At 43.6% G+C, this 24,052-nt stretch overlaps 1 protein-coding gene across 1 annotated transcript in view; it reads left to right on the top strand.

Annotated features, from left to right (window-relative positions):
* The first annotated feature begins 5,891 nt into the window (after positions 1-5,891).
* Positions 5,892-24,052, top strand: part of myripb (myosin VIIA and Rab interacting protein b) — a 439,089-nt gene continuing 420,928 nt past the window's right edge. The window contains exon 1 of the mRNA XM_068049915.1: positions 5,892-6,091. The gene's annotated coding sequence lies outside the window, so the exon portion shown is untranslated. The remainder of the gene's footprint in view (positions 6,092-24,052) is intronic.

Here is a 24,052-nt window from a genome sequence, read left to right as displayed (position 1 = left end):
GAAAGAATATTCCAGAAAGAATGCGAAGAAAGGGAGCTAAAGCGACTTGAGTTAACTAGGAGGTGACAGAGTAACCCCAATGAAAGTGCAGCCAATATGGAGGAACGTAATTCAGGGCTGGGTACAGAATTGTTAAAACTAGCTCAATAATTCCAAGATTTAATGAGGAGGATGTAGAGGATTTTCGTGTCCTCTGAGAAACTGGCAAGGCAGCTAAAATGGCCAGCTGAGACCTGGCCTATTTGACTGCAAAGCAAACTAACTGGAAAAGCCCATGAGGTTTATTCCCTCTTACCAGATGAGAGTTCATCAAATTATGAACTGACAAAAAGTGCTATCCTCGGGGCATATGAATTAGTATCCAAAGCCTATCGCCAAAAGTTTAGAACTCTCAAGAAGCAAGCTAATAAACTTATCTGGAGTTTGAAAGAAGTAAGCAGCTGGCTTTTGACCAGTGGCTGAGGGCTCTTAAAGTACAACACAGCTACGAGAATCTCAGAGAAGTAATTCTGTTAGAGGAATTTACAAACTCTCTCCCACTCTCCATAAAGACCCATGTAGAGGAACAGCAGGTTCAGAGAGCATGGCAGGCGGCCGTTCTGACCGATGAGTTTGCTTTAATTTATAAGTCAGTTTCCCAGGGGAGAACCTTTCCTAGTCACCCTCACAAATCTGAAAAGGACCAAGGGTGAGAAGGTGATAGGAGCCCAAGCAGTCCTGGGAGAGAAAGGAAAGCAGGAGACACAGGGGGCCCTCCTTCAGCCAAAAAGGAAGGCGCTGTGAGCAAGAGTGAGACCCGGAGCCCAGTGTGCTTCCATTGTAATAAAACAAGGCATTTAAAAGCTGATTGCTGGAAACTAAAGGGAAACTGGTAGGGTTAATCAGGGCACACCTGCTCAGTGAAGAAGGAACTCTGATGGAAAGCACAGCAGAAAAAGCTTTGGCTTCAACTGCAGTAAGAGTCCAACCCAGGAAGCTTACAGCTGCAAGTACAGGAAAATTTAATAGGATTCCTGAAGGTTATCAGGATTTTGCGTCTGAAGGGAAAGTAATCCTATACCCCTCAGGTGGGGCAAGAAAGCCCATAGTAATTCTTAGGGGCATAGGAGCGACTAGATCCCTTTTACTGGGAAAAGGCCTGACCTTTCCCCCAGAATGCAGTGAACACCAGAATGATGGTGAATGGTATTGGAGCGCAGTGTATGCCTGTACCTGTACACCGGGTGCACCTGGAGTGTGACCTAGTTTCGGGACAGGTGACCATAGGGATTGTCCCTAGTTTGCTTGAGGATGGGGTTGGCCTGCTCCTAGGTAGTCATCTGGCGGGGGTGAAGGTGGTAGCCCACCCAGTAGTGAAATAAAGACCGCAGGAGGTCAGAGAGACAGGGCAGTGGAAGGAGACGGACCCCTGCAGTTTCCCTGACTGTGTAGTGGATCAGGCCCTGATCAAATCAGCTCCCCCAGAGGACACTGCATTGGCACTGCAGGCAAATGACCAGGTCTGTCTGTCTCAGACCTTCTTTGGAAAGTTCGGAGACCCAGGGAATGAATTAAATGGATTTTCCCTAGCTGAGGTTCAGCGAGCCGACCCAGTGTTGCGAGAGTTAGCACAGGCTGCCCAGTCTGAAAGTGCAGCAGAGGGAGCCCCTGACTGCTACTATTTAAAGAATGAGGAACTGATAAGAAAATGGAGTTCTCCTAAAAGACGTGAGAGCAAGGAGTGGACAGTAGTTCACCAGTTAGTGGTGCCGCAGAGGTACCAGAGAGAAATATTAAGAAGGGCCCACGAGATTACAGTGGCTGTACATGCTGGCATACGAAAGACCAAAGCCCGCATAAGACAGCAGCTTGACTGGCCAAAACTCCACAAAGATGTGGTGGAGTACTGCAGGAGTTGCCACATGTGCCAGGTTGAGGGGAAAGCCCAACCTACAGTGAAACCTGCACCCCTAAGTCCTATACCAGTGTTAGGAGGATCCTCCAGCAGAGGGCTGGTGAACTGTAAGGGACCCCCGCCGAGAACAAAAGGTGACAGGCAGGCACAAGGCTGCAAAAGCTCAGAAAGAGAAGGGGAAAAAGTGACCAAGAGGACAGGTTAAAAGAAGTCCAGGAGGGATCCCGGATGAAAATCCCTACTGTCCGGTCAGCCAACCCTGGAAAATGTGAAAAGGTAGACCCCACATCCTCTTATGTAAATGCAGACACTAGAAGCACCCCACCAGAATTGCTAACAGCATTTACAGAAACCTGCAGAGACAAAGAAAGACCTCTAGGGGGGGGCAGAGAAACCATGAGGGTGATGCCTCACCTTGTCAAAGTGTCACAGGGGAGTGCAGTAGAGTCTGCACAAATACCTACAGGCAGGAGAGTCCTCTGAGACAAAGGAGAGATTAACAAAGAATCCACCCCCACAGTCAGAACCAAAGAGAAATCATCCATCCCCCTTTTCAGACCTCAACAGGAACAAAGACCCTAGGAAATGGGCAAACTGAAGAAAAACTTCCCCATGTTTATTAGGATGTCAAAAAAGGGACAATTAAAGCAGCACTGGCACCAAGAGAAGACAGGCTGTAATAGGTTTTAGGATTTATGAATGAATGGGAATGAATGAGAGAAATGCATGTTTTTTTCTGTATCTTACATTTTTCTCTCGACCTTTTTAATGAAATGCGCTTTTCTCAAATCACATTTCATTCCACTGGGTGTGGAGGTATCATACAGACCCCCCCCTTGCCAAGCATGAGGCATATAACTTTCACCACATGGACATTAAATTTCAAACTGTTGTTGAAGTGAAGAAAGGACTTGCTTTAAAAAATTGCCAGACCTTGGCTGGAAAGACATTTGCATATTAACAGACAGTGTTTGGAAATACAAAGGACGATTCCTGACACATTCAACCCACAATGGACTTTTGATCACCAGACGTTGAAGGTGGGGGAGCTCACATTTCAGGTTGACTGCTAAGATGGCCGAATACACAAACAGACATGGTTAAACCAGCTAGTCACATGACTAACCTGCTGGGCAACCTGAGATTTTTGAATTTGTACGAACAGTTTTAGCAGAAAGCAGAATGCTCCTGGACTGAGAAGATCTTTCCTGGCTGGCTCGCCACAGCCTCTCCTATCTGCCTGCTCCCATCTCTTTCTCACAAGAATCTGAATCCACTGAAGACACATGAACCCCAAGAGAGAGAAAGGTCTCCTACAGTGAACAAGGTTTAAGAAGAATACTGGGTCCCTACGAAAAGCAAGATCTACCTACAACCAAGGACTCTACAATGAGCTCGAAGAACCATAACAAAAACTCTTCAGATATTGCCTCAAACCTTTCACTTTATTTTTCTTCTGCTCTTTTCTGTCTCTATTTGCATGTGTCTATTTCATATGCATGCTAGCATGGGTGCGTGGTGTATCCATAGGCGTCAACTGAATGAGAGTTTAAGTTCAAGTTTGCTAAATTTCAACTTTTCTTCTTTAAACCTGTTTGCCTTGTAATTGTAAAGTGGTGAACAAGAATTCACCAAGGGAGAGCTAAAAACACGGTGTGTTTAAAATTAAACCCTGTTACAGTAAGACCAGGTGATGGCTTTCTCACCCGGTCGTAACACTGGGAACAGGGACATTAAGTATTTCGCCCATCATTTATGCACACTATTCCCTCCCACTAAAATGGATTATGTGGCCATTTATCTTATTTTTGTTTGTGGGATCTTTATGTGTGCTAATTGGCAGTCACATCTCCCTACATGACAACTGTGACTACACTTCAAAAAAGTACTTAATTAGCTGTAAAGTACTATGGGTGATCCTGAGGTCATGAAAGGTGCTATGTAAATGCAATAGATTTGTGTATTGCTGAAAATAGAGACATGTTGTTGAAGCTTTTCAGCAATACTCAAGTTCGGTACTAAACGACTATTTGCAATAGAATTCTTCTTTCAGATTATGTTAAGGGAAGGTCACATTTACCTCATCAGGTGGATGATTATGATCCCATGACTATTTGAAGAAGAACAAGGCATTCTCTTGATAACCTGGCTATCTATCCCTCAACAGTCAATTCACTTCCAAAGGACTTCATTGGCTGTAAAGTGCTTTGGGATATCTGAGATCGTGAACGACTCTAGATAAATGCCAATTCTTTCTTCCTTTAAAAGTAAAAAGTTTTCTAGGTAGTGCTTTGTGACATTCTTACAATGTAAAAGGTGCTTTATAAAGGTGAGTTCTTTCCTGAACTATTTCATATATGACATTTATCAGTGACAACTAGGAGATTTTCCATCTCATTAGACCGACTAGCTCCAAATTTAAATGCTGGAGATGAAAGGCTTGACTTCCCAAACCACTCAGCCACTTACTGAAATATGTTACTGACAGATATTGTCAGTGTAGTACTGCTGAAAAATGGGGGTAGGTTTTACTCCTCAGCATCTGGGCAGTAATCTGACAGTGCAGATTGCCCATCTTTTATATAACCTGCCCACTTTTCAATCCAATGAAAATAAAAGCTAATTGATCAGTTCTGCCAGATTCCTGCCCAGGCAGTGAAGATTAAAATCTACCAGATATATAAAATTGTTTCCCTACATTACAACAGTGACTACACTTCTAAATTACTTAATTGACTGCAAAACGCTTTGAGGTTGTGAAAGATGCTATAAAAAAAACAAACGCTTTCCTTCTCTCCTAAATGACTGAGGAGTTATCTTGTCATACGTAGATCATCCCATCATCTTACACTCACTCATATCAAGGCACAAATAATGTAACAAAACAAAGTGGGAGAAGGGGAATGGAGGGTTAAAGATGCAAGTGACAGTGGAGCAAATAGGAGGGAAGGATACAAGGGTTGAGAAGGTAGTTGAAAGGGTAAAAGGCAAGGATAGGAATTATCAAATGGTAGCAAAGAAATGAGTAGCAAAAAGCGGAAGGGGTTGGGGACACAATGGGAGTTGAGGGACTGGGGGAAATGCATGAGTGATTGGGCGAGGGGGTGAGAGGTGAGTCACTGATGGCCACTTTTCCCCTGTTCCCTAATGTAGCCTGCAGCAGTTGCTTGCTCTTTTGCCTGGCCTACCACACTAAACTATTCATCAACTCCCATCCCAAATAAAAGGAAAAGGAGAAAAAGTAGAACAGAATGAGAAAAAAATATATAGGGATAGGAACAGAAGCGAGAGCGAGAGACATAAGCAAAAGAGATAGGGCAGAAAAAGCAACACAACAACTTCAGAGACAGGTGAGAATGAACATAATCTCTCATTTTGGTCAGTGTGCGTTAAGTTTGCTATCACTGGACTATCACTGATATAAAAAAACTATTTCATCACCTGATGCATTTTACCAAATGTTTTTTCCCCATTTCAGATGGGTCATTTATCTTATGTCCATAAATCATCTCAGTTGATGTTTTCTTTCATTGCATTTCATCATTAAGTAAAGCAGTAGAGCAGTGGTTAACTTCCATCGCACACAACCCAGAATCCCCGCCCTCCCACTGACCTGATGCAAGGTTCAGGCTACTTTCTTGCTGATGTCTGGTGAATAAATGTTCCCGCAAGACCTCTCCCCAAACCAGCCAACGAGAAATGACTTTGCTGTCACCGGGACCAATAGGCCACGGGCTATTCCCAGGCTGACCAATGGCTGGCTGGCAAGTGCCTTGCGAATCTGATTGGCTGGAGCCGCCGCGGCTGCATCCCAGAGGCGCCGTGTGATTGGCTGAGTGGCTCAGGTGCTTGATTGACAGGTCAGGATCTGGGCTGAGACAAGTCACATCTGGAAGTGGCAAACTCCAGGCGTTGGTCACTCTGACTCTGCAATAAATACCAAGCTGGGTGGAAAATGCAGGCAGCTGCAGTCTCTCTATATAACAGGATACACATTCAGTATCTGCATGTATAGACAGACAGAAAGATTAAGCTTGTCACGTGTCTCGTGCTGCTTTTCTCCGTGTCCCTGGTTCCTCACTGGAGACTGAAATCACTCCACAGTCTGAGACCTTGTCTTTGATGCTCGACAGCAGGTGGCTTCAAAGTACACTCTCCCCAGAGGCTGTCACCTTGTTCTCTGCAGCCTCCAGAAAGGTAGGTTGGGGGTATTATCATCAGCTGCATGAAAGACAATGGTAGGGGCAAGTGTCAGTCTGCTGCTCTCCAGTGTGTAAGTCACTGTGCCACCTGTACGTACAGCAGCATGTTCAGTCTGCACATAGTGATCCACTCGCTTCCTATTGCTTGTATGTTTCTTCTTTTCGCGTTACGATTTCCAGATGCCACGTATTTTACAGGTTGTTGGCCTAAATTGCCTTTTTGCGGTCTGTGGTTTGGTGCCTTAATCAACTTGCTGCAAAGGTTCAGAACGGGCCATCCGCACCCCAGTGAGTGGGGAACATTTCCAGACGTGTGCGATTCAGATCATGAAGTGTGTGCATGCAAAGCCTGTCGAAAAAGCCGGGGTGGGGAATACAATGTTTCCAACCGGTTGCATGTCAAGAGTGGAGAAGATGGGGACAGTTACCATTCGCAATCTCAGTGGGAAGGGGGTCACATAAGGGCGATGGCTCAGGGAAATGATCAGACCACATAAGGTCACTCCGAGTTCTGGTGTGGGGTTAAAAGCCCCCACACACCGGGGTCTGCTCGCTGGTAGAGCTACTGTGTTCTGTTCTGACTGTTTGCACTACCTGACTTTGTCTGGAGGCTCAGGTACAGTCTTAGTCCGCAATTGGCTGTTGAAAGGTTTAAAATGCTGATTCAAGACAGATTCATATCATTGCAATTGCGTCCACCCTGCATCTTTCTGCAAAGATATATATCTGGCCAGGGCTTATTCCCCCCCCCCCCCCCCCCCTCCGTGGTTATTCCATATGGTTGCGGGGCTCTTTACAGAATGACTTCGTTGGATTTTACATTGACACGCTGGTGTTTTAGCTTTAAATAAAAGCGAACATGTCAGAAGTATTTACTGAATGCCCACGTCAGTATGAAGCGAGCATTAGCACAGTCCCACGACTGAGTCTCTGCCATGGCTCCCGGTTCTTGATGTAAAGGATGAATATCAGGTGATAGTTCCCTCCCAATGGTTTGGATTGCTTTACTCATCATCGCACCAGAATCATTGCGAACCCTGCAAACATTGGAATCGTTTGTGAACATCTTTATCTTGGTATTTTGTGCATCCACCTATTTGATTGAACGGGTGAGGCAAAGGGTTAAATTTGCAGTATCTCTTGTCCGTTCAATAAAGTGAACGATTATGCCTATCAGTATATTGATGATCTAACATAAAGGTATGAACTGAATATTCACATATATTACACTGTCCTTAGCCTGTGCAGCTTCCTTGTTCAATAAGGATTCAGTCGATTATCATTAACATGCTGAACTTGTGCTAAACCAGTGTTAATTCATTCTCATTCAAGTTACATTTCGACCAGGGCAAATGTTAAGCAAATGAACTAAAGTTTAAAAACTAATTGTGTTTTTTTTTATCATTATAACAGTCTTCCTTAGAATAGTGTCTGACTACATTTAATGAGTTGTGTACCGTGCTTGTAAGGAATCTGTGTCAAAGTTGCTCGTTCATTAATCAGTGATTAGTGGAGTGGGTTACACACTTCTGATGCTTGGGGTTCAAATCCCAGACTGATAGCTGTGAATAAATGTTGGCAGACTCAATTCAATTCCTAGTGGGTTTAGGCAGAATATAAAACAACTGGCACTTAATTGGTAGTAAGAGAGGCCAGCGTTTCACACTGGTGCAGTGGGGGATGTTCTTGTGTAGTTGGTGTTTAGTAAAGAGAACTTTTTAACCTGGGAGTGCTTGATCCTGACACTGTTTCAGAAACAGAAAGTGCTACCCACCATCATAAGCAAAACTAAACCCTTCTTTCTAAGTTAAGTTGATTGGTTAATCCTTTTAATTTCTACTTAATACACATTTAACATCTAACGAATGTTGATATGAATGCTTACTGAGTGTTTGTGACATTCTTCCCTGCTCATTTAGTGAGGCATTTCTTTTGGGCCTCCTTATCTCGAGAGACAATGGATACGCGCCTGGAGGTGGTCAGTGGTTTGTGAAGCAGCGCCTGGAGTGGCTATAAAGGCCAATTCTGGAGTGACAGGCTCTTCCACAGGTGCTGCAGAGAAATTTGTTTGTTGGGGCTGTTGCACAGTTGGCTCTCCCCTTGCGCCTCTGTCTTTTTTCCTGCCAACTACTAAGTCTCTTCGACTCGCCACAATTTAGCCCTGTCTTTATGGCTGCCCGCCAGCTCTGGCGTTAGGCATTAGTCCATTTATAATAACTAGGTTATTGTCTATGTTAAATTAGTGCCAGTCTTTATTTGCTGATATCACAAACGGCAGTTCCTAAGCTTTTGAGTTAAGACTTATTGGGAGAGAAGCATAATTTGGTTCGTCTGAAGCAGTTGTTTAAAATGTTGATTTATTTTATACAAATAAATATTGATTAAAACAACAAATGTTGTGACCCTTCCCACAGCCCATTAAAAGTATGCCTGATTATTACAATAAATGATAAGCATAAAGCTTAAAATTAACAGTCCATTTACTACATCAAGAATAAATTGAAAATCACATTCTCTTTTTAATTAAATCTTATGATAGAAACTTAGACTTTAAAATGTGTCCAGAATTATTTTCTTTGCTCCCTCTTTCACCTGGAGGCAGTAATGGAGTACATACAGTTCCATAGGTTTGTCCAGAAACTTGCTCGAGTGACTGACTGTTCTTTGTATGTGAGCTTGCAGATTCATCTCAGCAAAGTACTAACCGTGTCATCTGTGGCTCACTTGTAGCACTCAACGCTCTTGAGTCAGAAGGGTTTACGTCCCACTCCAGAGACGTGAGCACAAATATTTAGTTGACACTCTAGTACAGCACGGAGGGAGTGCTGCACTGTCAGAAGTGCCGTCTTTCGGACGAGACGTTAAACCGAGGCCCAGTCTACCCTCGCAGGAGAACATAAAAGATCCTATGGCATTATTTTGAAGAAGGCCAGGGGGGCGTTATCTCCGGTGTCCTGGCCAAAATTGATCCCTCAACTGCACTGGAACAGATTATCTGGTCATTATGACTTTGCTGTTTGTGGGAGTTTGGTGTGTGCAAATTGGCTGCCTCATATCCTACATTACTACATTTGCTGTAAAGTGCTTTGAGACATCTTGAGATCACAAAAGCCATTTTATATATATATATATATATATACAGATTTTTTTAAAAGACCAGATAGGGCATTACCATAGAAGCCCAATTCTATTCATGTGATAATGATAGGCATTGTTGTGTAGAGATCACGGGATTGTCATTAGAAATGGGAACCTACTTGATTTATTTTCCCACCATAAGGTAATGAGTGATTATAGAGCTTCTCCCACCACACCGGATAAAACCAGCACATACTACGGATTGAAATTTCTCACTTCCATGATTCTGTACCATAGAATGTATTTAGGTATTGAGCCACTGGGGGAGCCAGAGTACAGAATCTTTAGAATTTTGATTGCAAAGGGACAGGAACATGAATAAACAGCCGCATTAAATAACATAGAAATAAAATATAGTTGGTATGACAGATTGTGTTCAAATACAGATAATGTCTTATTTTACATATTGTAATCCATTTAAATACTTACAGGTGAAGTGTTGTGAAAAAATAATAAAACTAGTACAAGTTGCAATTCTAAATTAACTTTTAAACCTAATACCAATAACAATATTTTGGCTAGGATAATTATATGCCTCTCTTCTCAATTGTATATAGTTTTTCAGTTAAGTAACTACTATAAAAGGCTCTTGGTGGGGGAGAAGATGAGTGGGATTGTATTTACGTTTTAAAACAAAACACTGTGTATCTGTGGTGCAGTATAAAACAATCTGTTAAGTTGAGAAACACAACGATAACAGCAGTAAAACGTCCCCAGGCACTTCATAGAAGCATTAGAAAGAAAATTGAGACTGAGCCACATAAGGAGATATTAGGCCAGATAATCAAAAGCTTGGTCAAAGAGTGGGTTTTAAGGAGCATCTCAAAGAAAGAAAGAGAGGTGGAGAGGGATAGGAAGGGAATTCCAGAGCTTAGGACCTAGGCAATTGAAAGCATGGCCCTCAGTGGTGTAGCAATTAAAATTAGCAATGCACGATAGGGCAGAATTACAGGAGTGCAGATATCTCGGAGGGTTGTAGGGCTGGAGGAGATTACAGAGATAGGGAGGGGGTGAGGGACATGGAGGGATTTGAAAACAAGAATGACCATTTGAATATTGAGGCATTGCTTAACCAGGAGCCAAAGTGAGGACCATGGGCAGGACAGTGAGCCCCGCAGCCTCAATGAGCCATCCGGAGGGATTTCCCCTCCGATCCGAGGGGCCTGCCTGCTTGGCCCCTCTGAAATTTTGTTTATAGCTTACCTCTCCGAGGGCGCTGCCATGTTGAGGAGCCCACACGATCACTGGGCTGCCTCAGCAGCGCCCACCTCTCCCAGTGGGGTTACCGAGACTTCAGAAGCTGCTAGCTGTCAGATTGATTGGGCTGGCATTGTCGGAAGCCCACCCGCTTTCCTTAATTGGGCAGTGAGCCCGGAGGCAGCCAATTAGGAGGCCGTCTCTGGGAAAATAGCTCCCCCGGTCTCACAGCCGAAGCGCAGGCTTGAGACCCCTATTTAGTCCTGATGTCAAGGTGCAGAAGCCTATGGGAAAACCTTACCCAACGTTGCAGATCAATGACTTCTCATCAGAACTGTTCAGATTTCCAGCATCTGTAGTAACTTGCTTTTGCAAATTCCAATTTGCTGTACATTTAGGTCAATGAAAATTACTTGAGGTTATTTTCAGCAAGCTTGAACTTTGCGCCGGATTTTGAGCATAACACGGGTCAGAAGGGTGTGAGTGGAAGACACTGCAAAATCAGAGGCAAGAAATGGAACTGAACTTTGTTAGAGGCATTCACTGTCAACATGGGATGGTTAAATGCAGAGGAAGGCTCCCAATACTTTGCCCTAGGAATGAGCTCTAACCTCAGAAGAGACATTAAAGGTGCAGGGAAAAATTAGCCCATAGAGCTGCCCAGTCTCATTTCACATGAATCTCTTCCAGCCAACAGACAAAGGAGACCTTTGGTGCTCACACTCTAAGCTATTTTAACCCAGTTTCTGCATAAAAAAGGTCAGCATTTTATCAAATCAATGTTTGTATTCATTTTTGATGGCATATGGCTTGCTTAGTGCTTTATGCTCAATCAAAATTAAACATCAATCATTTATCACTATGGCTACACACATTCATATAGCAAATTACGTCTGCTCTTCATCCAGTCTTTTGGCATATTGAATAATTTATAAATGTCATGATTTGATGAAGTTGCATGCAAACCGAGATGTGTTTTAATTAATGAAAACATTTACAGGACTATGGGGAAAGAGCAGGGTAGAGGGACTAATTGGATCATTCAGACGCGATGGGCCAAATGGCCTCCTCTTGTGCTGTCTCATTAATGGGACTGAAATTCTTCTGATTGCACAAGCAGCACATTAAATACCTGTTCCAGATTTGCCCTCTATTTATGACATTTTGGGAACACAACACAGCTTGCCATTTCAGGAGGTTCGGGAGCTGGAGGATGCACTGAAACTCTGCACAACCTGTGGCCAGTTGGGAAGCACCTGTAAGAATACTGTGCAACTAGATAAACATCCACTTAACCCGTTATAAATAATGCATGACTCAATGCAGATTAAGATTGTGCAATTTCTGAATAAAATAGAAGGAGAATGACAAAATGACATAAAGGAATATGGGGATAGTGTGGGGAAAAGGCATTGAAGTGGATGATCAGCCATGATCGTATTGAATGGTGGAGCAGGCTTGATGGGCTGAATGGCCTACTCCTGCTCCTATGAGAACACATATAGGAGAGAGAATCCGTAAACAATAATGGGATTAAATTCAACTATTGGATTTTTTTTCTATCTCTGAATGATGCCATTAAAGTTTTTAGTTGACGGCCTCAGTCTCTTCCAAAAGTCAGGATTTGTTGATATTTTTGCCCAGACCTGTGTCTGTGTACTTGAATCATGTAGTCAGGTACTGACAGGCAGCTCAGGTTAGGGGGACAGGAATTCTAATGAGCCTACCGCTGAGCAGAGCTGGAAAGTTTCTCCTGAGTGGGAGAGATAACTAGCCACACTAAACTTACAGGCTAGATCTTTCTTTAGTTTCTCTCCTATCTCCCCTCATGCCCCCTCTGAGCTCATCTTGTCCATGAGACCCACGTCCTGTTCCCTCGACCCTATTCCCCCTAAATTGCTGACCACCAAAATTCCTCTCCTGGAACAATGTTAGCTGATATTGTTAATGGTTCTCTCTCTCCATGTGTTGTCCCTCTCTCCCTTTAAATCTACCATCATCTCCCCTCTCAACAATGAACCCTTGACCCCACTGTCCTTGCAAACTTCCATCCCATCTCCAACCTCCCTTTCCTCTCTTAAAGTCCTTGACTCTGTTGTCGCCTCCCAAATTCTTTCCCATCTTTTCCAGAACTCCATGTTTGAATTCCTCCAATCAGGTTTCTACCCCTGCCACAGTGCCGAAACAGTGCTTGGAAAGTTAAAAATGACAGCCTATGTGACTGTGACTACCCCTCCTCGTCCTTCTGGACCTGTCTGCAGCCTTTGACACAATTGTCCACTGTCGTCCAGCTGGGTGGGACTGCTCTCACCTGGTTCCATTCTTATCTATCTAATTGTAGCCAGAGAATCACTTGCAATGGCTTCTCTATCAGCTCCTGCATCATTACCTCTGGGGTCCCCCAAGGATCTGTCATTGGCTGCCTCCTATTTCACATCTGCATGCTGCACCTCGGTGACATCACCTGAAAGCAGTGTTTTTACAAGTATGCTGATGACAGCCAGCTCTACCTAACCACCACCTCTTTCGACTTCTCCACTGTTGCTAAGCTATCAGACTGCTTATCTGACAGGCTGGATGAGCAGATATTTCCTCCAATTAAGTATTGGAAAGACTGAAACCATCGTTTTTGGTCTCCATTTCCTAGCTGCCGACTCCATTCCTCTCCCTGCCAACAGTCTGAGATTAAGCCAATCTGTACCCAACCTTGGTGTCACAGCTGACCCCAAGATGAACTTCCGACTTCATATTTACGCCATCACTAAGACCACCTATTTCCAACTCCGTTACATTGCCCGACTTTGCTCCTGTCTCCGCTCATCTGTTGCTGAAACCCTCACTCATGCCGTCGCTAACCTCTAGATGGACTATTTCATCGCATTTCCGGCTGGGCTCCCACATTCTACCCTCCGTAAACTTGTTTTTTTATTCGCTCATAGGATGTGAGCGTCGCTGGCAAGGCCAGCATTTATTGCCTAACCCTAATTACCCTTGAGAAAGTGGTGGTGAGCTGTCTTCTTGAACCGCTGCAGTCCTTAGGGTGTAGATACACCCACAGTGCTATTAGGAAGGGAGTTCCAGGATTTTGACCCAGCGACAGTGAAGGAACGGCGATATAGTTCCAAGTCAGGATGATGTGTGGCTTGGAGGGGAACTGGCAGGTGATGGTGTTCCCATGCATCTGCTGCCCTTGTCCTTCTAGGTGGTAGAGTTCACGGGTTTGGAAGGTGCCTTCGTGAGTTGCTGCAGTGCATCTTGTTGACATTACTGTCACTGCGTCGGTGGTGAAGGGAATGAATGTTGAATGTGGTAGATGGGGTGCCAATCAAGCAGGCCTGTTTGTGCCTTGTAGCTGGTGGACAGGCATTGGGGAGACTGAAGGTGAGTTACATGTTGCAGAATTCCTAGCCTCTGACGTGCTCTTGTAGGGAGAGTATTTATGTGGCTGTTCCAGTTCAGTTTCTGGTCAATGGTAACCCCCCAAGATGCTGATAGTGTGGGATTCAGCAATGGTAATGCCATTGAACATCAAAGGCAGATGGTTAGATTCTCTCTTGTTTGAAATTATCATTTTCTGACACTTGTGTTACTTGCTATTTATCAACCCTAGCCTCGATGTTATCGAGGTGTTGCTGCATTTCTACATGGGCTGTTTCAGTATCTGAGGAGTCGTGAATGATGCTGAACATTGTGCAATCATCAGCGAACATCCCCACTTCTGACCTTATGATGGAGGGAAGGACATTGATGAAGCAGCTGAAGATTGTTGGGCTTAGGACACTACCCTGAGGGACTCCTGCAGTGATGTCCTGGGACTGAGATGATTGACCTCCAACAACCACAACCATCTTCCTTTGTCTTATGTATTATTCCAACCAGCAGAGAATTCTCCCCCGGTTCCCATTGACGTCAGCTTTGCTAGGGTTCCTTGATACCATGCTCGATCAAATGCTGCCTTTATGTCAAGGGCAGTCACTCTCACCTCCCCTCTGGAGTTCAGCTCTTTTGTCCCTGTTTGGACAAAGGCTATAATGTGGTCAGGAGCTGAGTGGCCTTGGCGGAACCCAAACTGAGTGTCACTGAGCAGGTTATTGCTGAGTAAATGCCTCTTGATATCACTGTTGACGACACCTTCCATCACTTTACTGATGATGAAGAGAAGTCTGATGGCGCGGTAATTGGCCAGGCTTGATTTTGTCCTGCTTTTTGTGGCCAGGACATACTGGACAGTTTTCCATATTGCCAAATAGATGCCAGTGCTGTAGCTGTACTAGAACAGCTTGGTTAGGGGCGTGGCTAGTTCTGGAGCACGTCTTCAGTACTATTGCTGGAATGTTGTCAATGCCCACAGCCTTTGCAGTATCCAGTACCTTCAGCCGTTTCATGATATCACATGGAGTGAATCGGATTGGCTGAGGACTGGCAACTGATGCTGGGGACCTCAGGAGGAGGCCAAGATGGATCATCCACTTGGCACTTCTGACTGAAGATGGATGCAAATGCTTCAGCCTGGTCCTTTGCACTGATGTGCTGGGCTCCCTCTTCATTGAGGATGGGGATATTTGTGGAGCTTCCTCCTTCTGTCAGTTGTTTAATTGTCCACTACCATCCACGACTGGATGTGGCAGGACTGCAGAACTTAGATCTGATCCATTGGTTGTGGGATCACTTAGCCCTATCTATTGCATGCTGCATCCGCTGTTTGGCACGCAAGCAGTCCTGTGTTGCAGCTTCACCAGGCTGACACCTCATTTTTAGGTATGCCTTGTGCTGCTCCTGGCACACCCTCCTGCACGTTTCATCCAAAGCTCTGCTGCATGTGTCTTAAATCACACCTTGTCCCATTCCCCTATCACCCCTGTGCTCTCTGACGTATATTAGCTCTTGATCGAGCAATGTCTTGATTTTAAAATTTCTCATCCTTGTTTTCAAATCCCTCCGTGACCTCGCACCTCCCTATCTCTAATGTCCTCCAGTTCTACAACTCTCTGAGAAATCTGCGTCCCTCTAATTCTAGCCTCTTGAGCATCCCCGATTTTAATTGTTCCACCATTGGTTGCTGCGTTTTCTGTTGACTTGGTCCAAGCTCTGGAATTCCCTCCATAAACCTCTCCACCCCTCTACCTCGCTTTCCTCCTTTAAGATGCTCCTTAAAATCTATCTCTTTGACCAAGCTTTTGGTCATCTGACCTAATATCTCTTTACATAGCTCAATGTCGTATTTTGTTTTATAACGCTCCTGTGAAGCGTCTTGGTATGTTTTATTAGGTTAGGAGCGCTATATAAATATAAGAATATTTTTGTAGTAGATTGGAGAAGCTGGGGCTGTTCTCCTCAGAGAAGAGTAGGTTGCAAGGAGATTTGATAGAGGTGTTCAAAATCATGAGGCGAAGTAGATGGGGAGAAACTGTTCCCATTGGTGGAAGGGTCGAGAACCAGAGGACACCGATTTAAGGTGACTGGCAAAAGAACCAAAGACGACATGGGATGACATTTTTACGCAGCGAATGGTTAGGATATGGAATGCACTGCCTGAGAGTGTGGTGGAGGCAGACTCAGTCGAGGCCTGCAAAAGAGAATTGGATAATTATCAGAGGAGAAGAAATTTACAGGGCTATGAGGAAAAGGGCACAGGACTGGGACTAGCTGAGTTGCTCTTGCAGAGAGCTGGCATGGACGTGATGGGCCGAATGCCCCCCCGTTCTAGATTAGATTTAGATTAGATTAGAGATACAGCACTGAAACAGGCCCTTCGGCCCACCGAGTCTGTGCCGAACATCAACCACCCATTTATACTAATCCTACACTAATCCCATATTCCTACCAAACATCCCCACCTGTCCCTATATTTCCCTACCACCTACCTATACTAGTGACAATTTATAATGGCCAATTTACCTATCAACCTGCAAGTCTTTTGGCTTGTGGGAGGAAACCGGAGCACCTGGAGAAAACCCACGCAGACACAGGGAGAACTTGCAAACTTCACACAGGCAGTACCTGGAATCGAACCCGGGTCCCTGGAGCTGTGAGGCTGCGGTGCTAACCACTGCGCCACTGTGCCGCCTGTGCTATAACCATTCTGCAATTCGACGAAAATGCTTTAAAAAAACACCCACACAAACCTATCTGTTTATAAGTAGCTTCCAGCAGCCCCGTTAAGAACCATTAGTTAGGCCGTGAACATTTCACCAGTTTGTACATAAATTCCAACATATTGGAATGCGCTTCTGCCTGAAACAGGCGAGCACCTGGACTTCCCATGTGGAAGCTCCCAGGAAAATGTGAGTGAGTGGGAATGGAGAAAGAAAAAGGCAGCAGTGCATCGCCAAGATTTTGGGTTGCTACTGCCCATCTCAATTCTGTGGAGCAACTTAAATTTGGCTCCTCCATGTTTTTCTACTTATGTTATTTCAAATTCCAAAAAAACCCCCACACAATAGCTGAATTTTAACGCCAATAATTATCTCCACCCACGTATTGTTGACAATTAGAAAAGGTCGATGCTAATTGCTAACCTATGAGACAGAAATTATAATTTCTAACATCTGAGATGGAGGAAGAGAGAAAGACAAAGACAGACCATGAAAAGAGAGACAGTCAGTCTCTCAGTCCTCATTCTAACTTAGAAAACAAAACCGGTTTGAGGTAAACAGATAGGAAGGCTGAGTAAGTGGGGAGGTGGAGGTGATGGTTCGGGAGGACCAGAGGCAAATTGGTTGTGGCTAAGGGGATCTATGGCCTCTTGGCACCTACTTTTGGGGAGGGAATGAGGGGGATGTGGATGGAGTGTCAAGCCTGAAGCAAGTGCAAGGAAGAATGGTAGGCATAGAGGCTGAGTGGGTATTGCCAAGGAAAAGAGATTGGGATTTTTCAGGAGGTCATTATCCTGGTGGATAGGGGAGTGCCTATGGCTGTTATCTATATGGACTTCCAGAAGGCATTTGATAAGAGATGATTAGCAGGAATGAAAGTGCACAGAATTAGAGGCAACCTTGCAACATGTGTTGAAAATAGGTTGGGAGGCAGGAGATAAAGTAATGATGGAGGCTGAGTACTTAGATTGGAGGGATTTCTGATAAATGGTGTTCCCCAACAATCTGTATTAAGGCCTCAGCATTTCACCATATTTATCACTACGGCACCAGTGTTAATTTTTTATGTTTGACACCAGCACTCCTTAGCACTTTTCTGAAGATGCTTTCACATTTGATGTTTCCGTGTTCCATCGCAGGACAGCAATAATGTAAAATCTCCAGTGTTTATATGAGTAAAATTAGCTTCCTGAAGCTGACACATGAAGCAGCCAGTGCCTGAGGTACTGAAACACTAAATGTAAAAACCTTGAGTGAGATTGACGATTTTTGGGTAGCTCGAGACCATATTCGCAATGAACCAGATTCATACTATCTAAGCATATTTCACACAGCGTCCTTGGGTTTAAAGCCAACTTCCAAAGATGAAAGGCCAGCACCTGACCTACAGCACCAGGCTGTCCTCAATAAATTGCACTGAACAGAGGCTTTCTACAAATGAGTGAAAGGAGCTCGAACACTGATTAGTAAATGGGGAATGTGGAGTTCCCACTAAAATTAAAATGTTTGTGTGTTTACATCAAAAAAAGGAAGTTAAATGGCTGCAGGAGTTTCAAAGTTTAACTATGAACTTGCAGTGCCATCTGAACGCATTGTCGACCTTCTCTGGAAAGGGCTGTGAGGTCATCATGGGGCTGAACTCCCACCCTGAGCTGGAATTGGTAGCCCCAAGCCATTTCCACTGCGGCCTTACTTAAATACCACTGTAGCTTGCCAGTTGTGGAAGAAGGCGGCTGGTCGATTGGGTCTGGAAAGGGGAAGGGCCGGCAGTGGGCTGGAGTTTCTTTGCGAGCCCAGGCCGCATAAAATTAAAAATTCCCTCAGTTTTTTTGAGCAGCCTCCAGCTCTCCCTTTAAGGCTGCTGATTAGGTTGCCCAATGTCTGATACAAATGGGCAGTGCACGCGTGTGGGACAGACACTCCACCCAGTTGGACCTGAAAATTGCAATGGAAGCTTCCAAGATTTGCATACAATTGGCATATTTAGTGCAGCCTGTCAGTGGAAACAGGCGGGTGTGCATCTCGCCTATTGACAGCCCTGTTTGATAATCGCCTCAGGAGGGGCCTTGGCATCAATGGGGTGGCCAAGGTACCCTCTGATTTACATCTGTCTCTCAGGCGAGAAATGGGTGGCTGGTATTTGAAAACTGCTGCCCAACCCTGCCTGCTTATATTAAGGCACTGCCAGCTGCAAATTATTCCATGCAGTTACATTACAAAATACGAAAAACATGATCAAATCATACAGATTGGTACAGCAGTTCCTGTCTTTCAGCATTCTAATTGATACTGTTATGACCAGGTGAGCAGTGTGTCTAGGGGACTCTTGCTGTCTTTACCTGGTCTTATTGTAACAGGATTTAATTTTAAACACACTGTGTTTTGAGCTCCCCTTTTTGTGAATCCATGTTCACAGTTTCCAATTATAAGGCAAAGAACTGAGCACACACAGGCTTTCATTGGTTTAAAGCAGAAAGAGGAAATTTATTAAAGCCTTAAACTCAAACTCTAATACAGTTCACGCCTGTGGATCTACGACACGCTCACACTAGCATGCACACGCGATATAAACATTCAGATCGGAAGAGCAAAAAAACAGAAGAAAAGATAAGTAGAACAGTTTGAGGCAATATCTCGTTACTGTTTCTCGAGCTCACTGTAGTCCTTGATTGAAGATATGGTCCAGCGATTTGTTGGGGCCCAGTAATCTTCTTGAAACTTCGTTCCCGTGGCAAACCCTTCTCTCTTTGAGTTTCACCTGTTTTCACGAGATTCAGTTCCTTGGAAAGAGATGAAGGCAGACAGGACAGGCAGGAGAGGAAATGTTCTCAGTCCCACGAGAAGGTCTTTATTCTATGAGCACACGGCTTTGTCTCCGTTCAAATCCCTTTGTTTGGGAGTTCAAATTCAAAAAGCTCCCAGGGTGCTCAGTAGGTTAATGATGTGACTAGCTCCTTAGATGGAACAGTCTCTTCAACATCCTTGGTGGGAGGTTCAAATTTCTCTGTCACAGCCAGTCAGCCATGTGACCAAAACTGGTCCAACCACTCTGTGTATTGGAGGAACAGGGATCGGCTCCCTTTGTTACCACATTGTCTGGGAGTATGCAAATATCCTTCCAGTCAAAGATTGCAATTTTTAAAAAGTTTTAATGTTCATGTGGCAAAATAATGTGTGCCTCAATCTTGGCAGGTGGGGTTTGCCTGATAATACTCTGCAAAATATAAGGATTTTAACCTGTTACAGTTTGGTGGGTACGGGTTCAGGTGAGAAAGTGGTTTAATGTATCAATACTGAAAACGATCAATTGACAGATTAATTTTAGGTTAAAGAGGGACACTAATGATTTTAACAGGACCCAAATGATCCTTGAGGGACCATTAAGAAAGATGATGGGGCAGGACAGAGAATTAATTCTCCAGCAGTAGGAAATTGATGGGACTAGAAGCAACAGGGACGTGGAGCAGATTGATTGACAATGGATCGACCTATTTAAAGATGCTTAAGAATTATTTTTTAAAAAACAACAGCATCTACCCAGCCCAGAGTTTAAAAATTGGTATCCTTTTGATTTCTGGACTTCCTCTCAAAATGTGTCTGCGAGGCAATAACCGTGGAAGGTCTCCGGAAGCTAGCATGGGTTGGAGATTGGTAATCCTGTTTCTGTATTGTGCACGCTTCTTGCAAGCATTGTGCTGACGGAGCCCTAGAGAGTCTGCCCTTGTGATGTCTTGGAAAGTGAACTACTACACAAGGAACAATACATTTATGGTACAGTTTTACTATCAAGTAGTTTCTAACTGGTGCAGAATTGACAATCTAACTCTAGTTTTGTAGGTTATATTAATGATTTAGACTCAAATGTAGGGGGCATGATTAAAAGGTTTGCAGATGATACAAAAATTCGCTGTTTGGTTGACAATGAGGAGGAAAGCTTTAGACTGCAGGAAGATAATAGTCTGGTCAGTTGGGCTGAGAAGTGGAAGATTGAATCCAATCTGGAGAAGTGTGAGGTAATGTATTTTGGGAGGTGCAACAAGGCAAGGGAATACACAATAAATGGGAGGATACTGAGTAATGTGGAGGAATAGAGGGACCTTGGATTGTATGTCCACCGATCTTAAAGCTAGAGAGCAGGTTAATAAGATGGTTAAGAATGCATATGGCATGCTTCCTTTATTAGTTGAGGCTTAGAATAAGAGTGGGAGGTTATTCTAGAACTGTATACAACACTAGTTAGACTACAGCTTGAGTACTGTGTACAATTCTGGCATTTTCCTTTGTCTCTGTACAGTGCTGTGCTTTCTCTGGTAGTTGGCTGCAGGTTGTCATGCAGAATGTGGCACAGTTCTGTCACTTCTTGCCTGGCAAAGCCAAGCCCCTGTACAGAATATGACAGATATGTTTTCTTAGACCTATGCACTCAGTAGTGAGGGGTAATAGTTTCTGGCCCTTCAACTGTGGTTTGGTTTTCTTCATCTCCTTCAAGGGTAGAGTTCCAAGATGTAGCCCCATGAAGCTGAAGACTTGGCAATGTGATTTTTTTGAAGTCTGACAAATTATCTGCCAAAAGCCTCTTCACGATACAGAACCTAGATAGTGAGTAAGAAACTTGCAGGAAGTGTTACTGTCTAGCTGTGTAAAGCAGTACCTGGGAGCAGCTCTTGGTCCCGTTTAAGTGTATAGAAAGACCTGCCTGCGATCTTCTCCCATCCCTGGATTAAGGGCAGAGTACAGGAAGTGGCATTATTGGCTGGGAAGATTGGGAAATCGTGACATCATGTGACCTATTTCCATGTTTTGGACGTGAGCTCTTCACGCAAGAAGCCCTGTGGATCTGTGTTTGTGATGTTAATTGAGTGATAAATATTGGCCAGGACACCTGGGATAACACAACACTTCCGCTTCTCTTCAAAATAGTACCATTGGATCTTTTATGCCCACCTGAGAGGGCAGATGAGGTTTTGGTTTAATGTCTCATGTGTAAACATGGCACCTCCAACAGTGCAGCACACCCTTCATACTGCACTGCCATGTCAGCTTTGATTTTTGTGCTCCAGTCTTGACTCGGAGGTGAGAATACTACCCACTGAGCCACAGCTGACGCAGGTCAAAAATAAAAACAGAAAATTGTTGGCAATACTCAGCAGGTCGGGCAGCATCTGTGGAGATAGAAACAGTTAATGTTTCAGGTCGATGATGCTGTCAGACCGGAGTATTTCCAACATTTTCTGTTTTTATTTTAGATTTTCAGCATCTGCAGCGTTTTGATTTTATGGCAGTGAAAACATTGAATGGGGCCCCAAAAAAGTATTCTATTAAAAACAAAACAGGTAGTTAGTTCCAATATAAATGGTTCTTCTAGGAGTTGTGCCTGAATGAAAATGGAAGACAAAGCTACAGATTTCAGACATTTTGCAAGGGAGATCATTTTCATCTTCACTGTTTGGGCAATAAAGCAGCAGAGTGGATGGTGCACCCGCTATGGAAATGAAATTGGATGTGTTCTGTAACTTGTGGGTTACTGCCAAGCAATGAAGGTTTAAAGTTACCTGCAAAAGTGTTTGCCTGTGCTCTTTGTCAATTAACAGAGAAAGAAAGCAAATGAAAATTTGCAAGGTGTTTACAGTGTAGGGTGGAGTGACAATTTAATACGCCACAGTCGTTTTGGACAGGAGACCCATTGAGATAATTTTGTGGTGAAACATGAATGAAACAAGAAAAAAAATCTGAACATCTGTCTTTTGCAATCTAATGCACCTATCTCTGGCTGAAAAGTGTAGCATCCAAGTATCATTTGCATTTCTGTTAAAGATTCTTTATTAAATAAAAACAAGAAATGCTGGAACCACTCAGCAGGTCTGGCAGCATCTGTGGAAAGACAAGCAGAGTTAACGTTTCGGGTCAGTGACCCTTCTTCGGAACTAGCAAATATTAGAAATGTCAAAGGTTATAAGCAAGTGAGCCGGGGGTGGGGCAAGAGATAACAAAGGAGAAGGTGTAGATTGGACAAGGCCACATAGTTGACCAAAAGGTCATGGAGCAAAGGCAAACAATATGTTAATGGTGTGTTGAAAGACAAAGCATTAGTACAGATAGGGTGTTAACGGACTGAAGGTTGAACAGCAGCAAGTCCAAACATGAAAAAAAAACCAGTGGGTAAGCAAACTGAACAAACTAAGATGAAATGAAATAAACATGAAAAAAAAGTTGTAAAATATGTAAAAAAGAAAAAAATAACTAAAAATAAAAGTAAAATGGGGGGCCCGTCATGCTCTGAAATGATTGAACTCAATGTTCAGTCCGGCAGGCTGTAGTGTGCCTAATCGGTAAATGAGATGCTGTTCCTCGAGCTTGTGTTGATTTTCTTTATTGTTCTGATACTGTGATTTTACAACGACTGCAATAAGGAAACAACTGATACAGCACACATCATTTTATTTTATGGTGATCTGATATGACATGAATTCTGGAACATCCCTGGTACTGCAGTGTCGTCGTCATGACAATGCACTCCTGTTGGATAGATGCAAAAGAGTTTGATTTCCTTTCCATCCTAAAACCTCTCAGCAATGAAATGGCAATCGTAAGTGTGTATGTGGGTGTACATCTATGCTCGCACTGTCACAGTCGCAATCAGATGTGCTACTGTTTTAAATGTTACTGAATTTTATTAACTTATTTTCAAAGCAGTGTTTAGTTAATTTATGCTCAAGGGAGCCTGTCTGCATCAATAAAGCAATTTAATGAACTATTTTAGTTTTTTCATTTTTGACCTGTGCCAATCACATCCATAACTGCAGGAAGGAGGTAAAACAAAATGCTCATTCATTTTTAAATAATTCAGTTGTTTGAGCGAAGCACAAGAACTACATTTATAAATAGTGCACTTTTAGGACTCGATCTGTGCAGTGGATTGTTCTGAAAATGATTCATGTGCATTATTTCTAACTCTTGATCTATAATCTTCTAACCACTGCACAGTGGTGCAAAAAACAGTCCTGCTTTTACTTGTAAGGTGATATGAAAAATGATCAATATTATTTGAATCTTAGAAATTCACAGCTCAGAAGGAGGCCATTCACTCCATTGTGGCTGTGTTGGCCTTTTTAAAAGTGGTGAGAGCTTCTGCCTCTACCACCCTTTCAAGCACCCTCAACTCCCCTCTAATCCATCTACCAATTATTTTAAATCTATGATCCCTCATTCTTGATCTCTCTGCGAAAGGATATAGCTCCTTCCTATTCACTTTATCTAGGGCCCTCATCATTTTATACAACTCAATAAAATCTCCCTGTAGCAGCTTCTGTTCCAAAGAAAACAACCCCAGCCTATCCAATCTCTCCTCATAACTAAAATTCTCCAGTCTTGGCAAATTCCTCATAAATCTCCTCTGTACCCTCTGTAGTGTGATCACATCCTATACTTACTGAATTAAGTAATAAGTCGAGAATGGCACAAAATTAAGGAATTGATTGCAGATTGGAAAAATTACGGGTCAAGATCACAGATGGAGTCATTAGCTC

This window comes from Heterodontus francisci, chromosome 2 (genome assembly GCF_036365525.1).
Source record: "Heterodontus francisci isolate sHetFra1 chromosome 2, sHetFra1.hap1, whole genome shotgun sequence".
Classification (NCBI taxonomy): domain Eukaryota; kingdom Metazoa; phylum Chordata; class Chondrichthyes; order Heterodontiformes; family Heterodontidae; genus Heterodontus; species Heterodontus francisci.
This window is presented reverse-complemented; position numbering and strand designations above follow the sequence as displayed.